This window comes from Podarcis vaucheri, assembly GCF_965113315.1.
Source record: "Podarcis vaucheri genome assembly, chromosome: 2".
Classification (NCBI taxonomy): Eukaryota; Metazoa; Chordata; class Lepidosauria; order Squamata; family Lacertidae; genus Podarcis; species Podarcis vaucheri.
Window position 1 is genome coordinate 38,273,282 of NC_138760.1, and position 18,771 is coordinate 38,292,052.

At 45.1% G+C, this 18,771-nt stretch overlaps 1 long non-coding RNA gene and 1 pseudogene across 2 annotated transcripts in view; one reads left to right on the top strand and one right to left on the bottom strand.

Annotated features, from left to right (window-relative positions):
* LOC309525727 overlaps positions 1–18,771 on the bottom strand; it is a 45,829-nt gene that overhangs the window by 15,915 nt on the left and 11,143 nt on the right. Inside the window, exons 2-4 of the long non-coding RNA XR_014216510.1 lie at positions 17,705–17,825; positions 11,986–12,098; positions 1,800–1,913 (exon numbers count right to left, since the gene is read on the bottom strand). This is a non-coding gene — a long non-coding RNA (uncharacterized lncRNA). The remainder of the gene's footprint in view (positions 1–1,799; positions 1,914–11,985; positions 12,099–17,704; positions 17,826–18,771) is intronic.
* Positions 12,225–14,334, top strand: LOC309527486 (cyclin-dependent kinase 9 pseudogene; annotated as a pseudogene). The gene is made up of 2 exons: positions 12,225–12,277; positions 12,977–14,334. The product of its transcript is annotated as a cyclin-dependent kinase 9 pseudogene (transcript).

The following is an 18,771-nucleotide window of genomic DNA, read 5'->3' on the forward strand; positions in this document are numbered from 1 at the left end:
TTTGTCCTATTTTCAGGGTTTAGATTCCTCTTGCAATGATGACCAAGTGGCGGTTTTATTTCCTCAGCCTAACCACTCACTTTCCAATCTTGCCCTTGGAGGAACTTCCTGTTTTTGCTCTACCACCTGTCGAGCCAGAAGAGATGCCATCTTCCAGGTTATTCCCCATGCTAGAGTTGGCACCTTGCTGCTAGTTCCTCTATGGCCCCTTAGGCTCCACCTTTTAAATTCTATCACACAACATCCTTCCTGCCAGCGCAATGATTCACGTGTTTTAAGATGCTGTTTTAAAGCAATATTCCGACTGACAGTGTCAGAACCAAGTCAATGGCTACAACTGGAATTTTTTCTTTTAACGAACGGTTCCATGTAAGTGATGAGGACATACACACTTGATACAATTTACCAGTTTACCAGTGGGATCACCTTACCCCAGCTGCTATGATCTCCAGAATAGGCACTGTTCCTGCATTGCAGGGACATGGGTGGCGCTGTGGTCTAAACCACTGAGCCTCTTGGGCTTGCCAATCAGAAGGTTGGTGGTTCAAATCCCCACTACAGGCTGAACTCCCGTTGCTCTGTCTCAGTTCCTGCCAACCTAGCACTTCAAAAGGATGCTGATGGAAGTAGATAAATATGTACTGCTGTGGCAATAAGGTAAATGGCATTTCCGTGCGCTCTGGTTTCCCTCATGGTGTTCCGTTGCGCCAGAAGCAGTTTAGTCATGCTGGTCACATGAGCTGGGAAGCTGTCTGTGGACAAACGTCGGGTCCCTTGCCTAAAAGCGAGATGAGCACCACAACCCCATAGTCGCCTTTGACTGGACTTAACCATCCGGGGGGGGGGTGTCCTACTTTTTTTACTACTGCAGGGGGTTGGACTAGATGACCCTCATGGTCCCTTCCAACTCTACAATTCTATCATTCCCTCAATCTTTTACTTTAGCAGTACATACATACACTTTGAAACACCCTGATTATTGATAACAGGCAGGCACTTTTACTACACTCTTTTAAGTGGCTGCTAAAAACATTTTTTTTTTAGGCAAGCCTATCCCTATCCCGGTTCAAATCCCCGCAGCAGCGTTAGCTCCCGTTGCTCGGTCCCTGCTCCTGCCAACCTAGCAGTTTGAAAGCACGTCAAAGTGCAAGTAGATAAATAGGTACGGCTCCGGCGGGAAGGTAAACAGCGTTTCTGTGTGCTGCTCTGGTTCACCAGAAGCGGCTTAGTCATGCTGGCCACATGACCCGGAAGCTGTACGCCGGCTCCCTCGCCCAATAAAGTGAGATGAGCGCCGCAACTCCAGTCGTCCACAACTGGACCTAATGGTCAGGGGTCCCTTTACCTTTTTATCCAGATATCTAGAATGAGAATGTTTTAATCTGTTGTGTGTTGCACCGGTCCCCACTAGCAACCCACCAAGGAATGCCTCACCAATGGAAGTAGTGGCTGTGGTGATAGATGGCACCCAGCAAACAGTTGTCACACACTTTAAAAAAACAACAACACCATCACCACACTCCCACACAATGCACTTCAGCATGTCCTGCATAATATGTGATTTTTATGTTGGATTCCCCCCAACTTACTACATTATCTCTGGATCAGGAAAATCCAAATTAATTTGGGGGTGGGGGATAGTAGTACAAACTGAACTTGGAACAGGATGTTGTGTGGATAATGCACAACACACACACACACACACCTGGGACACATCAAACCCACTTTACAGTGCCCTGTGTTCACACCTTGAGTCAATATTGGTGATGAGGAACTGAGGCTGAGAAATAGTGATGTACCTAAAGGTTCCAAATGACTTGAAAAGTAAGGTGGGATTTGAAGTGTCGACAATCTGGTTCAAAGCCTCAGTCACACGTCCCCAGCTCTCGAGGTCACTTAAGCTTCTCTGTCATCTACGAACTTGTAAGGAGACACATAAAAAAACCCACAACAATATCTTTTTATGGTTGTTTATGCTTTGAGGCCTTCTTCATGGGATCTGAGCAGCCGTTTTTCATCTCACCATATCTGTGGCAGATAGTTGTGTTACTTTGTTGGTGTTCCTTGTCTTTGACTGACTAGGATAAGGAAACTACAGAGGTCAGGGGTTTCCTGAAGCATGAATTGCGATGAGAAATAGGGTTGAATGGAAATATGTACTACTCCTCTAGTGTGTGTGTGTGTGTATAAAATCTGCCTGCAATCCAATAAACCTGGTTTTGAAGGCACTGACAGAGGTGGGCATTTCTTACTTTCTTGGCAAGGTGTTTTCTCTTTGAGAATCTCTCTTCCTATCTCTTTCTATCTACTACCCTAGTACTCTGATCCCTCAGAGCTTGCCAAGAAGATGGAGGCATACACCTTACACCAAAATGAGAGCTTCCAGAGGCATTCCTAGGGGTAACTGAAACCAGCTCCTGCTGAGGCCGCAAGCCCAGTGGGGGTGCAAAAATCACCTATCAGGTGTTGAAGTCCTCCCAATACTGGGAGCACCCCTCTCACCCAATGCTCTGTTTTGCTGGCAGAAGGAATCCGCTGGGATCTCTAGCAGGAAGAACTGCTGCTCCTGCTGCAGGAGGAGGAGATGGAATGGCCTCCAGGCACAGAGCGGCGCGAGTGCCCCATTCAGCCCCAAGGAGCCATGATCCTCCTGTTCAGGCAGCCTTGCCTGCTTCTCAGGTTGTTGGTTTTTTCAGAGGAGAGGGGTGCCTATACAGCTCCTTGCCAAGGGTGCAAGGGACACTATGTATGCCTCTGAGAGCATCCACCTTATACCCTCAAGTGCATGTCTCATCTTCAGGCTCCTCCAGGGAAATGTGAAAATTTGTAGGTCACCTGCCACCTCCTATGGTGTTTTGTTCCTTAATTGATTTATTTAAAGCCGGCAGGGTGAAACCAAACGCAGGAAGAAACGAACGATGGACTCTCCTGCTTCCATTGCCACTTATATAACCAAATTACAACCTGGTTTAGACAATTCCCGCCTCAACTCTTATGGGTAATTTAGAGCGCCGTCCCACTGCTTGTGATGGAATTCCTAACACAACTATGCAAGTACATTTCCAAGCGATGATTGATGTAAATAACTTTTGGGCTAGCCATTATGGAGTCGTGAGAAGTCCCAAGGAAGGGTGTGTACAATTTCCTGGTCTGGTGTGTGGAAAGAAATGATGCCTGTAGGCCTCAGAGACCCCAGAGCTATGGCAACAGAAGAGTAATATGTAACTCAAAGGGAACTGGGCCCTGTTAGGTGACCATAGGGCCAAACTAGCCGATACATTAGCTTTGTATCTGGGCCCTTAAATGCATCTTTAAGCCAGCTGGCTACACATCATTTAGTTTGGTCCTGCATGGCACATAACCCTGAAGAAAGTATTCCAGTGTAAGTCAATGGCTCGCTCACACATCTTGAGTTGAGATTATGTAAAGGATAAACAGTAGCTGCTTAACTTGGTCATCAGGACACATTAATTAGGCTTGGCAAGCAGTAGCTGCTAAATATTTGGCAAAGCTGGAGGATTATTGGCTAAAACCCAGGTTTCTTCCTCCCTGGGCACCATATTTCCCCCTTTATGTTTAAGACTTAATTTCCAGGTGCCATTTGAAACTGGCAGGAGAAGAGAAGAGACTGGTTCATTTGCAGGCGTGTAGGAGGTTATGGATCCATTAGTGCAATTATGTGTGCTTGAGGCCTGCCGGGTTATGAACTCAGGGTCAAACTAGATCCGACTTGAAGTACCTGATTCAAAACTCTGCTTGTGTTTATTTACAACATTCCTACACCCCCCATTAATAAAAAGTTCTCTGGGTGGTTCAAGAACAAAAGTTAAAACCTCCATGAAGTGAAAAAGCAGAATGCAAGCATAAAATCTGATCAGAATAAAACCAGTATAAAGGCAGCAACAGAAAATAGTGCAAAGAGCATTAAAAGAAACCCTGAGAAAATAAAAAGGCCTTTTGCCACAGCATGGGTCTCAGGAGGAAAATATCTCTAGTGAGAGAATTCTGCAACCAGGAGTGTTGAAAAGGCCTTCCCCTAGTGACAGCCAGTGTGGTGTAGTGGATAAGAGCAGTGGACTCGTAATCTGGCAAACTGGGTTCGCTTCTCCACTCCTCCAAATGCAGCTGCTGGGTGACCTTGGGCTAGTCACACTTCTCTGAAGTCTCTCAGCCCCACTCACCTCACAGAGTGTTTGTTGGGAGGGAGGGAGGGAAAGGAGATTGACAGACGCTTTGAGACTCCTTAAGGGGAGTGAAAGGTGGGATATCAAGTCCAAACTTCCTCCTATTCTTCTTCTTCTGGCCACCAGCTTCAGTTCAAATGATGTCATAGAATCATAGAATCATAGAGTTGGAATAGACCACAAGGGCCATCGAGTCCAACCCCCTGCCAAGCAGGAAACACCATCAGAGCACTCCTGACATATGGTTGTCAAGCCTCTGCTTAAAGACCTCCAAAGGAGGAGACTCCACCACACTCCTTGGCAGCAAATTCCACTGTCGAACAGCTCTTACTGTCAGGAAGTTCTTCCTAATGTTTAGGTGGAATCTTCTTTCTTGTAGTTTGGATCCATTGCTCCGTGTCCGCTTCTCTGGAGCAGCAGAAAACAACCTTTCTCCCTCCTCTATGTGACATCCTTTTATATATTTGAACATGGCTATCATATCACCCCTTAACCTCCTCTTCTTGTCTCCTTGCCCTACTTTGTAGAGGGCAGACCTCTGTTTGAAAGTGTCCTCTAGAGCAGATCTCTTCAACCTTTAGAAACTCAGGACCCACCTTTAACCCAAACACGCATTTACGGACCCATTTCTTATGCTTTTACCATATTCCAATTTAAATGTTACAAATTTCTTTCAAAATTGGTATTTATACACTTAAGCTACCATATGCAAATTGGAGTCCTCTTTTGCCCCCTACTTTTTTTTGTGTCACAAATCATAATCTCCTATATCCCACTGATTAAAATTGGGGTGCTCGTTTGGCCCTGAGTTTTTGCAGGAGCCAGCTGACTCACGCAAGAGCACGAAACCAAAGAATGGGCGTCTTTTGGGCCAGAGATCTAGCACGAGCTGCTAGCATGTGCCAGAGTGCCCAACCAAAAAATGGGACATTCCGGGATCCAATCAGAAGCTGGGTTGGCTTCTGTAATTCCAGGATGTCCCCCTCAAATCAGGATCGTTGAGGAGTATGGCAGATCCTCAACTTTGGCAATGCGTGGCTGACCACCCTATGGGACGAATTTATTGAGGACAGCCAGAGAAGGGCTTCTTAAATGAGTCTGTTGAAACAGACTGGAAAGTAATTGGAAGGTAATTCAGAATTCCCCGTTCTGTGTCTGGGGAAACCAACTGTTCTGAGCTGGTGAGAAAAGGGAGATTAAGCCTTTCCTCCTTGCTTCCTAAACCCCCCCCCCCTCCGATATGCTATTTACAACTAGGGCAAACAGCTTCTGTGGGTGGTGCTTTATATTTATAAAATATTCTTTTAGGCAATAATCCTAGGTGCAATTACCTGAACATTAATACTACCGAAATCATTATCTATAATTATAATATTAAGATTGCTGTGATAGTTAGTTACATATTCACCCTCCCAGACATTTGTCAGCTGGGAACTAGGTGCAAGCCTTTCAGTAAGGGAGAAAATAGAAAATTACCTTTTACCAGCTTTGTCTGATTCACAAGCTGGGGCTGTTTGTGGACAAGGATAGACTAATCGCTGTAGTCAATGCCTTGGTAACTTAGACTGGGTTACCGCAATACACTTTATGTGGGGCTGCCTTTGGACATGACTCCAACTAGAGCAGAATGCAGTGGCCTGGTTATCCCTCAACTTTCCCAGGAAAACAGGGACTTCCCATTTTTTAACACGACAGCATGGCAGCCATTTCGGGATACTCTGCCAATAGAGATTCAGCACGTTTCAACTTTTAAATGCCTGCTGAAAACTTTATATTCCATCAGGCTTATGCAGGCAACTAATAATGCATATTTCCATAGTATAGGTAACTCACAAATTGTGCACATTCAACTTGTGCACATTCAGCTTTACACACTTGGCAAATAAAAAATAAAAAGGGGTGGGGTTCTAAGAAAAATGACTTTGGCAACCCCAATCACCATCAAACCCAATGTATTTTTGACTATATACAATTTTGGATTTACAGGTGATCCCGGAATGGAACCCTGCATAAGTTGAGATTCATTTGTAATTGGCTGCTTTGTGATTTAAACATTTTCGAATGGCATGCATTGTCCTTTACGTATGGTTATTGTAAACCATTCTGATTCTTTAAAAAAAATGAATAGCAGTATATAAATATTTTTTTATAAATAAATAAATATTGTTGTTATGCACAATGGCAAATGTCATGATACAGACATTTTCATCAGTTCCAATGGCTGGGTGGGGGAAAACCCAGTGGATATAAAGAGGATAGTAAGAGTTGCTGCACTATCAAATGCAATATACAGTACATATAAACAAATCCTGATTATCCTTCTTGCTTTTGTGGTTTAGAGTCTGCCCTAAAGAATTCACCCTTATCCCGTTATGCTAAAACGAAACAACTAGTTGTCACCGTTCCTTTGTATTGCGAGTTGTTTCTCCCAGCACTCCACCCACAAGTCGTCACATATGGTCCTGGAACTGCTTATAGAGCAACAACAGAAAGCACTGTTTACTTGCAATGCAGAGCAATGCGCCATCTCTTGCTGGGAACAACAGGTCTGGCCAGCCCCAAAGGCCTCTGTGACGCTGTGCAAACAGCCAGAGGGAACCTTGCCCTAATTCAATAGTGTTAACTAGGGGTATGTTATGTACAGTGGTGCCTCACAAGACGAAAATAATCCATTCCGCGAGTCTCTTTGTCTAGCGGTTTTTTCGTCTTGCGAAGCAACCCTATTAGCGGCTTAGCGGATTAGCGCTATTAGCGGATTAGCGGCTATTAAAGGCTTAGCGGCTTAGCGGCTAAAAGGCTATTAGCGGCTTAGCGGCTTTGAAAAAGGGGGGGGAGCGGAAAAAAATCGGAACACTCGCAAGACGTTTTCGTCTTGCGAAGCAAGCCCATAGGGAAATTCGTCTTGCGAAGCAGCTCAAAAACGGAAAACCCTTTCGTCTAGTGGGTTTTCTGTCTTGCGAGGCATTCGTCTTGCGGGGCACCACTGTACTGAGTTGAATAGGATCCAAACTGCAGCAGTCTGATTGGTCCTAGAACAATAGGATCCAAATTGCAGCAGTCTGATTGGTCCTAGAACAATAGGATTCAGAATGCAGCAGTCTGATTGGTCCTAGAACAATGCAGCAGTATGGTTGGCAGGAACCACCCAATCATGCTCCAGATATAAGTGAATCCACAACCTGATTGGCTTACAGTAGAATTCCAGAATTAGCCAATCATGTGCAGCCCATTGTGTAAATAATGTGTATAAAGCAGATACTTTGAGGGGACTTTCATTCATTTCTCCTCACCACAATGAGCTGAATAAAGAGCATGAAATCACTTTGAGTATATTTCAGGGCAGGTGATAGGGGAACCTGCCTCAAGTGTAGCCTGGACAGGAGAGCAAATTGGTCGCTTTAAATAATCTAACATTCCACTGACAGCTGCTAAAGCAATACTTCATTTGGAATAATTTGACATGTTTTCCAAGCCGGTAGCTGAAAAGTCAAGAAGCACAGCTATCAGCTTGCTCAGGGTGCTGGCGGAAACAGCAAGCCAGACTTAATGACATCCATCTAATTTGCCAGTAGGCTAACCCTAGCCAAAGAACCTTCATACTGCAGGTGAGGGGAAAGGAAATCAGAGATATGCAACTTTCCCCAGATTTTACCATTCATTTCCCAAAGGAAGTTAAGGTTGTGGATGAATCCATCAATTTGGGGTTCTCATTTTTTCAGCTTTCAGTTCTCTGCATATCTGCATTAGTTTGTTATACAATGGTACCTCGGGTTAAGAACTTAATTCGTTCGGGAGGTCCGTTCTTAACCTGAAACTGTTCTTAACCTGAGGTATCACTTTAGCTAATGGGGCCTCCCACTGCCGCGTGATTTCTGTTATCACCCTGAAGCAAAGTTCTTAACCCGAGGTACTATTTCTGGGTTAGCGGAGTCTGTAACCTGAAGCGTCTGTAACCCGAGGTACCACTGTACACACACTCCAAAAAATCCATCAGCATTTAAGTACAAATTTATCCTAATATGCAATTTTTGGTGTGCAACTCTGCCCAAGTGGTGAAGTGCCCACGTTTGACACTTTGCAGGCTGTGACTGGAAATTGCATTTCCAACATTTCACAAAAACATAGGGATATGATTGTATCACGCCATTTCCCATACCAAGGATCGGGGCCTGAGCTCCCCACAACTAGCACATATAATAAAAGGCTGCCATTCACTTGATACATGGACCCCAGACCCCAATTATTTTTAATGATCCCCAAGTTCCCTCAACATTTAAAAAATAGGTACAGTGGACGCTCGAGTTGCGAAGGTGATCCATGCGGGATGCACGTTTGCAACCCACAGCGGCGCATCTGCGCATGCACGGGTTGTGATTCAGCACTTTTGCGCATGCGCAACCTCCAAAACCCGGAAGTAACCCATTCCGGTACTTCCGGGTTTCGGAGCGTCCGTAACCTGAAAAAACGCAACCTGAAGCGTCTGTAACCTGAGGTATTGACTGTACTGCCGTGTGATGTTCTTCGCTGGGTTTTTTTATCTCGGGTGGTGGTGTCATGCTCTCTCTCCAGCCATTGTCAACAGCAGCAGGACCGTACCCAGTAGGCTACTTGCCACTTCCTCATTCATGATCGCTTTTGCAATGCTCAGTCATCTTTGAGCACTTCTGGGAAGCCTTGTCTGCCCACTGAATGATCAGCAGCGGCTGGCTAGTCCCAGCAGAGATTGCACATTAAAGCAGCCACTGTTCTGCCATGCCAGAAGTTTCACAAAGCCACTTTTCTGAGCTAAGTGCTTGCTGAGCACCCTACATATGTCAAGTACTTGTTTGATCAAGACTGGAATCAGGAAATTAATTATCCATTGTTTTGCGATTTCAGGACATTGACACTGCTTATATAATAAAAACAAGAGTTCCCAAATCATTTAAGAGTTAATGAATTTAATTTAATGAAATGATGCTGAATTATTAAATATATGTCTGGCAACACCCTCCTTGTGCACTTCTGCCACACCCACTTTGGCATGCAGTCCCCAGGGACATGGCCAGGGGACAATGTAGGCCTCAGACCAAAAACGGTTAGCCAGCCCTAATTTGGATGCAGCTCCTCTGCATGCTTCCAGTCTGAGCTCACTTTTGGTACAACCTTTCATTGAACATTCCTCCTGGTTTGCTGGCACAAAGTTTACAGGGAGATTACATGACATGACCTATTTATCTAGCATTCAGTTGGATTTGTTTGTGGGGAGTTTATGTGCAGACCCTTTAAGTGTCCCTATTTTTCAGGGACTGTCCCGGATTTAGAGAAGCCGTCCTGGTTTCTGATTTGATCCCCAAATGTCCCGCTTATCCTTTGGACATCCCTATTTTCATCGGAGAAACGTTGGAGGGTATGGAATTATGCAACCCCAGAGCCCAGGAGGTAAGTAACTTGCAACCTTTAGAAGACACCTGAAGGAAGCCCTTATGTTGGAAGCCACCCAGAGTGGCTCTGGCAGCTGAGTCAGATGGGCGGGGTACAAATAATAAAATAAGAATTATTATTGTTATGGAATAGGATGTCCCTATTTTCATCGGAGAAAGGTTGGTGTGCATGTGATGTTGGGTCTAGCAATCATTACCCTACATCCACTGTCACTCATTAGTCTACAAGTTGGGTCAGGGCAGCCCACCATGCCACTTCAGTTGAGCTGGCTGTCCAGCAATGACTGACTAGGGGGCAATCTGGATGTAGCTGTGCTGAGGAGAGCTGTGGATTCACTTAAAGCACCTGAACTAGCCAATGCCACCCTGTGGCTGGCCCTGTGCGGAGATGTGCAGGTCGGAGCAGTGCCAGCATCATTAGCAGGGCAGCACCAGCCACTGCACATATGCAAAGCAGACCCAGAACTCCACTCAGCACAGCCACCAAACCGGAGCATCCGCTGTGGGCTTAGCTGTGTCATTAAGCCCTCCCAGGGAATCCATTGTTTGCTTTACAATGCATGCCAGAGGCTGCTGCCAGGCCTATTAAATCCCATTAGGAGTAAACATGCATAGGATTGCACTTCATGCTAAAGTCTATGGCGCTGTAATGTCATTGACTGACTGATTGATTGATTGATTGATTGACAGGCAGACATGGAAGAGGAGCCACAGAAGAAACCTTTCAAATTTAGGAGAGATTGGATTATAGTTTCGCTGTGCCTATAAAATCAACGTGCATGGATTGTTAGTGTGCAGGACAGCAGGCCTTGGACTTAGGTGACACGTGTGCTTGCACAAAGCAGGTTATAAACATACTTAATGTGGCTGACACTGACACTGGCATCTCTCTTGCACATCCTCAGATGAGAAAGAAGCCAGCCAGCCCTGTTTTATGGCAACAAATAATAACCCCTCACAATGTCCACAGTGCACCGTCACTACCATCCAAAAGGCTGGGCATGCATTCTGATGAATTGCTCCTCCTAGGAATTATAATTTGGTTTCACATGCCCTGCACTTACCCAGCAGCAGCACCTATGCTAAAGAGCTGCTTGAAAATTCCCTGCTGCCACCAAACTAAGGATGGAATTATCTGAAAATCTCAATGTCAAGTTTATCCGCAATATTTCCCCCCCTAATTCCTGCCTCACTTGTTCTCAATAAGAAGTTTACTGGTTCTATTAAAAACACAAACAATTCTTGCACAGTCTACACACACACACACACACACACACACACACACACGAATAATATTACTAGGGGCTGCCAACCCGGCTTGCTCTATTCACCAACCCACCAATCCCTTTGCCAACCCTCTTCCCCCACACCCAGCCAACCCCTTCTCGTTTCCCAACTGGGTAGGCAAATGAGCAGGGTGGGGCTAGATGTGTTTGATTTGCCAAGATGCTATAAACTATATTAACATACCCGCCTACATTTCTCTGATGAAAATAGGGGCATTCTATTCAACAATAACAGTAATAGTAATAATAATGTGTTTCCAACATATATATAAATATAATAAAACATTAAACATGAAAACAATTCCTTGTAAAGGACTGCCTTCAGATGTCTTCTAAAGATTTTATAGCTACTTGTCTCCTTGGCCCAGGGGTTGCATAACTCCATACCTTCCATTGTTTCTCCAATGAAAAAGCCACTTCCACAATAAACAAGGAAGTGGGGTTGCGGGCGTCACACCCTTTCCCCACATTTGATCCCCACCCGTGTCATACCCCGGGCCAGCCAATTGGCTGGCTCCGGGGGTGGGGCCTCGGCTATTTAAACCTGCTGCAGCCGAGGCTCCTCCTCTTTTCCTCCGCTACTACAGCTGACCCAGTTTTCCCGCCCATCCCACCCCTTTTTAGGATAGGTTCTCTGACGTTGCTATGAACTCCGGTTGGTCGCCGTCAAGGGGCGTGGTAGGAATTTTCCCAAATGGCAGATTGGCTCCAGCCATTTGGTTTTCACCTACCTTGTAGCAAACCGTCACAACTCCTCGGTATTAGCGGTTAGGCATTGGTGGGGGTACTGTCTTATTGTTATGCAAATGAAGGGGGGAAGGAGCGCCATCACCTTCCCCCAAGCAAGGGTAGTCCGGTAAAGGATTCCGGGGGGCGTGGCCTTGTCCTAAGCCTAAGGAGGTGTGGGCCCATGGCACGCCCCCACGCGGTGATGCCCGGGGGAGGTCCTAGTTGACGTGCCTCAGCAGGACTCCTCCCTCTGGTGATTAACCCTTCTAGCCTCTAGCCGGTTAGTAGTTAGGACCAATGCCTAAGCCAATACCGCTCAATTCCTGTAATCAATGAAGTTGTGGCCTAATCTGACCCACTAACCTGAATTCTTGTGTCCTGTGTCTTTATTTCCTCTGGGGGAGGTGGGAACTCGCCACGCAATAGGAATAGCCTACCATACCCTCCAACATTTCACCAATTAAAATAGGGATGTCCTAAGGGAAAACAGGACATTCCAGGATAAAATCAAAAGCTGAGACAGCTTCTGTAAATCCAGGGCTGTGCCTGGAAAATAGGGACACTTGGAGAGTCTATATCAATGTCAACAGAGAATTGCCAACATGTTTATCTCCCGCCACCCATTTATCTTCAGCATAATAGGGGCATCTCTTACGTAAGTTATCATTTTGTAATAAACCCTGTTGGAAATTACCTTCCAACCTTTCAGTAGCATGACTCAACAGAAGTTACATGTTTAGAGTGTGAGGTTAAAAGCCTATGTGTACTTAAGTAGGCTTCAAGTGAGGTTGTCAGTCTGTAATAACCCCTCTTAATAAACAACCAGTGCAATGGCCAGGGAACTGTTGCCTAGGGACTTGGTGCAGGTAGCACTCCAACCAGCTAGCTCCTCACACACAAAGTGGCTCAGAAGAGTGACGCATGCAAGGGAACGAAGATCCCTGCCTGCAATTAGAAAAAGTGGCAGCTTGCCATTTTCCTGTTCAAAAAGAGAGGGAGCAAAGCACATTACTACTACATAAGTAGGCTGTTCAGATGAGCGGATAGTTATGCAGTCAAATGTTGCTGCACTAACATCTGTCCTGGCAGTATTATTAGTATTAGTATTAGTATTAGTATTAAACTAATAACCACTCTGATTTTTACAGTTCTCATGCTGTTGCTTATTGCTTGTTCTTATTAACTGGGCTGCATTAAACAACTGTCACTTTTTTGCAGTATTGTATTCGGTGCATTGTTGGAAACTGTCCTGGAATCACATAAACGTCTATAAACTGGACAGATAAATAAACTGTCTTACAGCCCGCGTCCTGGAAGTGGCGTTGGTGGCGGCGGGATGAGAGGAACTGCAAAGAAATGGAGAGGCGGGTGAAAGCGCTCCCGGAAACATGCTGCTGCGTCCCTCAGATGGAGGGGCAGCCAGAAGAGATCAGGGGCGCCGGCTCCGCCATGGCCTAGCAGTGCAACACGGTGGAATGTCTCTACTGCGACAAGGTCTCCAAGTACGAGAAGTTGGCCAAGATTGGGCAAGGCACCTTCGGGGAGGTCTTCAAAGCAAAACATTGTCAAACAGGCAAAATTGCATTGAAAAAAGTGTTGATGTAGAATGAAAAGGACGGGTTCCCCATCACAGCCCTACGGGAGATCAAAATCCTCCAGCTACTCAAGCATGAAAACGTTGCGAATCTCATTGAGATCTGCAGGACCAAAGCCTCTCCGTACAACTGCTGCAAGGGCAGCATCTACCTGGTATTTGACTTCTGCGAGCATGACCTGGTTGGACTCCTTAGCAATGCCCATGTCAAGTTTACACTTTCAGAGATCAAGAAAGTCATGCAATTGCTCCTGAACGGCCTGTACTACATCCACCGGAATAAGATTTTGCATCGGGACATGAAAGCAGCCAACGTGCTTATCACCCGCGATGGTGTTCTGAAGCTGGCCAACTTTGGCCAGCCCAATCGCTACACTAGCAGGGTGGTGACTTTGTGGTATCGTCCTCCGAAGCTGCTTTTGGGGGAACGAGATTATGGACCACCCATTGACGTCTGGGGCGCAGGATGCATAATGGCAGAGTTGTGGACCCGAAGCCCAATCATGCAGGGAAACACAGAACAGCACCAGCTCACTCTCATCAGCCAGCTTTGTAGATGCATCACCCCGGAGGTATGGCCAAGCATGGATAAATACAAACTGTATGAGAAGGTGGACTTGCCGAAAGGGCAAAAGCACAAGGTGAAGGAGAGGCTAAAGGTGTACGTCAAAGACCCATATGCTCTGGATCTCATAGACAAGCTGCTGGTCCTGGATCCTGTCCAAAGGATAGATAGCGATGACACCCTGAATCACGACTTCTTCTGGTCCGACCCTATGCCTTCTGATCTCAAAAACATGCTCTCCACTCATAACCAATCCATGTTTGAGTACCTGGCCCTCGCAGGAGGAGGGGTGGACATGTGCTGCAGCAACCTGCCAATCAGGGCAGGAATCCAGTGGCGACCAATCAGACAGAGTTCAACAGAGTGTTCTGATGGCTGTGGACCAAGAACAAGAATGGAGTACTGGTTTCCAACGGAATAACGGAAACGATTTGTTTCAGCTGTTGTTTTTTTTACTGTTGCAAAGCAAAACAAAATGAACAAAACAAAAATTGGTGGGAAGAGAACAAAACACCTGCGGGTCTGTGTTTTAAGAGCTGCAGGGCTAGATTAAACACTGTCTGGAAAGGTGTGTAGAGTTCTGCCTACCTGGGCTATCACAGACCGAACTGCAGCTTTTCTGTGCTTGTTGAACTGTTTTTCGGGGTTGTTGTTGTTTTTAATTCATTGCTTCTATGAAGTTGCACTGCTAGGAAAGTGTGCATCTGGTGTGCTGGAGGATGGAGCAGACTGGGTAGGGTCTTGTGTCCAAGAATGGCTGCTGACTTTGAATCATACCGTGTGGCCTGTCCACTTCTGTCAGCAAGTTCCACACACGTGTTGCTGCAGTGGGTTTGGAGCAGTGGTCTCCAAGATTCTGAGAAAACCCATATTGTGAGAAACAGTTTGTCATGTACTCAATTGCAGCTACAGGCCATGGACAGTTGTGAGAAGACTTATTCTTTTTGTACTAACCAGTGACGGTAAAGCTCCCTTTATCTTATCTCTGGAATGTTGCTTAGAAGAACCAAGAAAGTCCGTTCGGAACAATAGTGAAGGCCATGAAAGAATGATGGAGCTTATGTGAAAAAGGGGGAAGTTAACCTTAAAAGGAGTGAGGAAGGATGTGGTTTAACAATTAGCTAATGAATATGTAATGCTTCATGTATATCAGCCAAAAATAAAGTATATAAGCCTCTGGGCAACCATGGCAAGGCACTCAGCTTTTGGAAGTATCCTCTGAGTATCCACTGCTTGCTGTCAGCAAACAATAAATTTACTTTCCTCTTCTTTATTGCTGCGTTTTGAAGTTTTCATTCAGTCTGCAGAGTCTTGCAACAGGTTGGTTAGGGGGGCCAGGAAGCAAGCTGCAGATCTCCCAGGCTTTGGTAACAGAGGTAGCCTTCCCATGGTGGGTGAGAAGAATGTGGCCATCAAACCAGTGTTTCTTGGATTTAGGTCCTCAGCTGTTTGACTACAAGTCCCACCATGCCTGGTCACTGGTTCTGCTAGCTATGGATGATGGGAGTTATAGTCTAGCAGCTGGTGGCCAAGGTTTGAGAAACACTGAATTCTTATATTTTTGCTGCACCACTATGTAGCTCTCCCATGGATTTTGTAGACTTCAAGCTTCTTAAAAAAAATAAAAAATCCCAACAGCAGCAGTAAATGCTCACTTACTTGGACCTAACAAGGCAAGAGGTCTGATGACCTTCCATTCTGGGTAAGGGTGGGATACTTATCTGTATTACACTTTTATCATGTTCTGATCTTTTTCTAAATAGCTCAACTGTAATAAACGGTATTTGCATACACACACACACATACAGTGTCTTACAAACTGGACAGATAAATAAACTGCCATGTTGTTATTACTTGTATACTCCACTTTCCAATTAACATTTCTCAAGGTAGTTTAGGACGGCGATGATCAAATTTTTTAAAAACCTACAGGGTTGGTCCAATATACAGTATACAGTTGAATCAATTAAATTCATCACAACAGATTATATGGGTACACATAACTGACACACGACAAAGGGGCAGTTAAATTTCAGGCTGGCAGCTGAAAATAATAGTGCAGCAGTTGGAAACAGAAGAGACCAATTTAACATCAACTTAAAACATGGTCACTTCAAAGATTTTTTTTAAAAGGTAAACAAAGACCCCCCACCCCCCAGTTAGCAACAAGAAGTAAAAAAGCACTAAGAAATAAAGGTCTGGCTTCGGGCCTAGCATATGAACTAGGCACTAAGTAAGAGTCCCAGTTGCAAGTACAGAGAAGCCCCATTCACCTTACCATCACATATACAGTGGTACCATTTAGTACTTTGCAGCAGAAGTCCAAGGCCTCACCAAGTGCAGGCAGGGCTCCCCAATGCAGCCTGGCTGGCCAGTTGACACAGTTTGTGTGACTGTGACACATTTGGCTTCTGAAACTTCCATTACAGTGGTACCTCAGGTTAAGTACTTAATTCGTTCCAGACCGGAGGTCCGTTCGTAACCTGAAACTGTTCTTAACCTGAAGCACCACTTTAGCTAATGGGGCCTCCCACTGCCGCCGCGCCGCCGGAGCACGATTTCTGTTCTCGTCCTGAAGCAAAGTTCTTAACTGAAGCACTATTTCTGGGTTAGTAGAGTCTGTAACCTGAAGCGTATGTAACCCGAGGTACCACTGTATAATGAAAACCAGATGCTGAGCCAGTGAAAGGGTATTGACTACCAGGAGTAGGTATTGGGCTTAATCTGTGCATGATTTGGAATTTGCATCTATTTAGCTTAGAGACTGCCTCCATCCATACTTTACGCACCACAGGAGGAACAGCAGTGTGGTGTTAACAAGACAGGTATGGTATGTCATCCTATAAGCAGCCTGCAGAAGGACATTCTCTTCAGAGGACTCCAAGCCTGACTCAGGTTATGAAATGTTTAGTTTATGCAGGCATTCAGGTGATGCATCCCTAGGGATTGATTTTTATGGTTTTAAGCTTGCAGTTTTAAGCATGTCTGTGTATATGTATGTGTTATTAAATCTGTTTATTTTGTACATGGAGAGCTTTGGGCAATGGGTGCTTTCATTAAAAAAAAAAAATCACAATGGGACTGAAAACACCTATTTGAGGCAAATTTTGTACCTCTTTTATAAGACTAATAATCAAATTTATTCCAGTCATTTATAATGTTGATTTTAAAAAAATCAATCAAAATTTCAACATCAAATAAACAGAAACATACAAAATGTTTTTCTTTTCTGGCTTATACACATGCACACAAAGAGAGAAAGAGAAAGAGCGTGAATGAGAGAGAGCAATCAGTTGAAACTGAATTTTATGCATCCCATGTTTGCATCTACACAACACTGCCCTCATCCAAATGTCAGTCGGTATTTTCTTCCCATTCCTGACAGGAAAAATATGTCATTTGTTATCCACAGTCACTGCTGCTGTGGATGTTCCTTAGCACTTTCTTGCAGTGGGTGGTTTGTCATGTGTGGCGACCAGTTATACTGCTTTCAGTGCTCTCTATTGCCACACCTCCGACTTCCTCACTTGAGCACAATGAAACCGTTTTGTTTCTGTGGCCTACACAATAAGAGTGTGCCTGTTTCCTCTGGCAGTTGAAGGCATGCTCCCGGTGCACATATATATATATTTGTTTTTAATGCACCAGCCTTGCCCAAAACTACATCTGCACAAAACATCAGCATTAAAAATAATATAGAAGCATAGAATTGTAGAGTTGGAAGTGATCCCAATGGCCATGTAGTCCAACCTGCTGTGATGCAGGAATCTCAACACATGGCTCCTCATCCAATTTGAAATCATATTGGACCCTGCTTAGCTTTGCAAATGCGCTAGCTGTTTTGTTGCTGTACCACTAGGAGATAATCTGGACTGTCATCCTCTCTTGGCTCTCACCCAACACACACAGTTAGAGGCTCTTACTTGTAACAATACAGGCTCAGCAGAAGACACCATTCTCAGGAGTCAAGATTCAGGAGCAGGACAAGAAGTTCAGAACTGGATGGAAGTGATGAAGATGTCCCAGCAAGTTTTCCCACACCTCCTGCCAAAATTTCAAAGATGAGGCATGGTACACTAACACACAAGGCTCCAACAATTTTGCCTGCCCCACCACCGCTGCTTCCTCCTCTTCCACCAGAGTCTGTCAGCCCAAACCTAAGAGCACTGTGGGGCTCAAGACTTAACCTGAATAACAACTATGGCAAGTGGAAAGGGGGAGAGTCCAGGTGACATGAGCTCATGCCACGGACCCCCCTCCCCTCCGGTTCTACAATATGCATGAGCATGATAAGTGAGGGAGATTCACTGTGCAGATATGATACACTGTTATATGATGTAGCATAGATAGATAGATAGATAGATAGATAGAGGAGAGAGACAGATACTCAATATACCCATTCAGTGCAAATTGCTTCTCGGCAAAAAAGGAAAAAAGGTCTGTATTAAAATTTTCAGCAAATATTGATCCATCAGGATATGGTCAGGATTTGGTAGCCTTCCACTCACTCAGATCGCATCACATTAAATTCAGACTCCTGTCTCTCGTCACAAAAAAACTCCCTCCCTTACCTCCTTGACTTACAGCTGTTCAGAACACTGGCGATTTCACTTTTTGTGTTGGTGAAAGCAGAAACAAAGCAGAAGGAAAAAGACCCCCAAACAGCCACTTGGTTTTTTTATGTGCTTAGGGAGTAAAATGGCCTGGGAATGAGCTTGATAGCACCTTAAGAGAGACTTTGCAGGGGTGAAACATGGTGGGCGGGGGGACGGGACAATATTGGGTCCGTTTTAAACTGCTGTGTAGACAGACCAAGCCTGGATAGATCCCACTGGTGTGGACTGCAAGCAACGCATATAGTGTCTAAAAACCCTGGAGTGTGTGTGTGGACACTTGCAAGCCAATAGTTCACACATATGAAACAATTCTGAACCACCTGTTTGCAAGATTACAAGCATCCCTGAAGCTGAAAGAAAGATTGATTCCAACC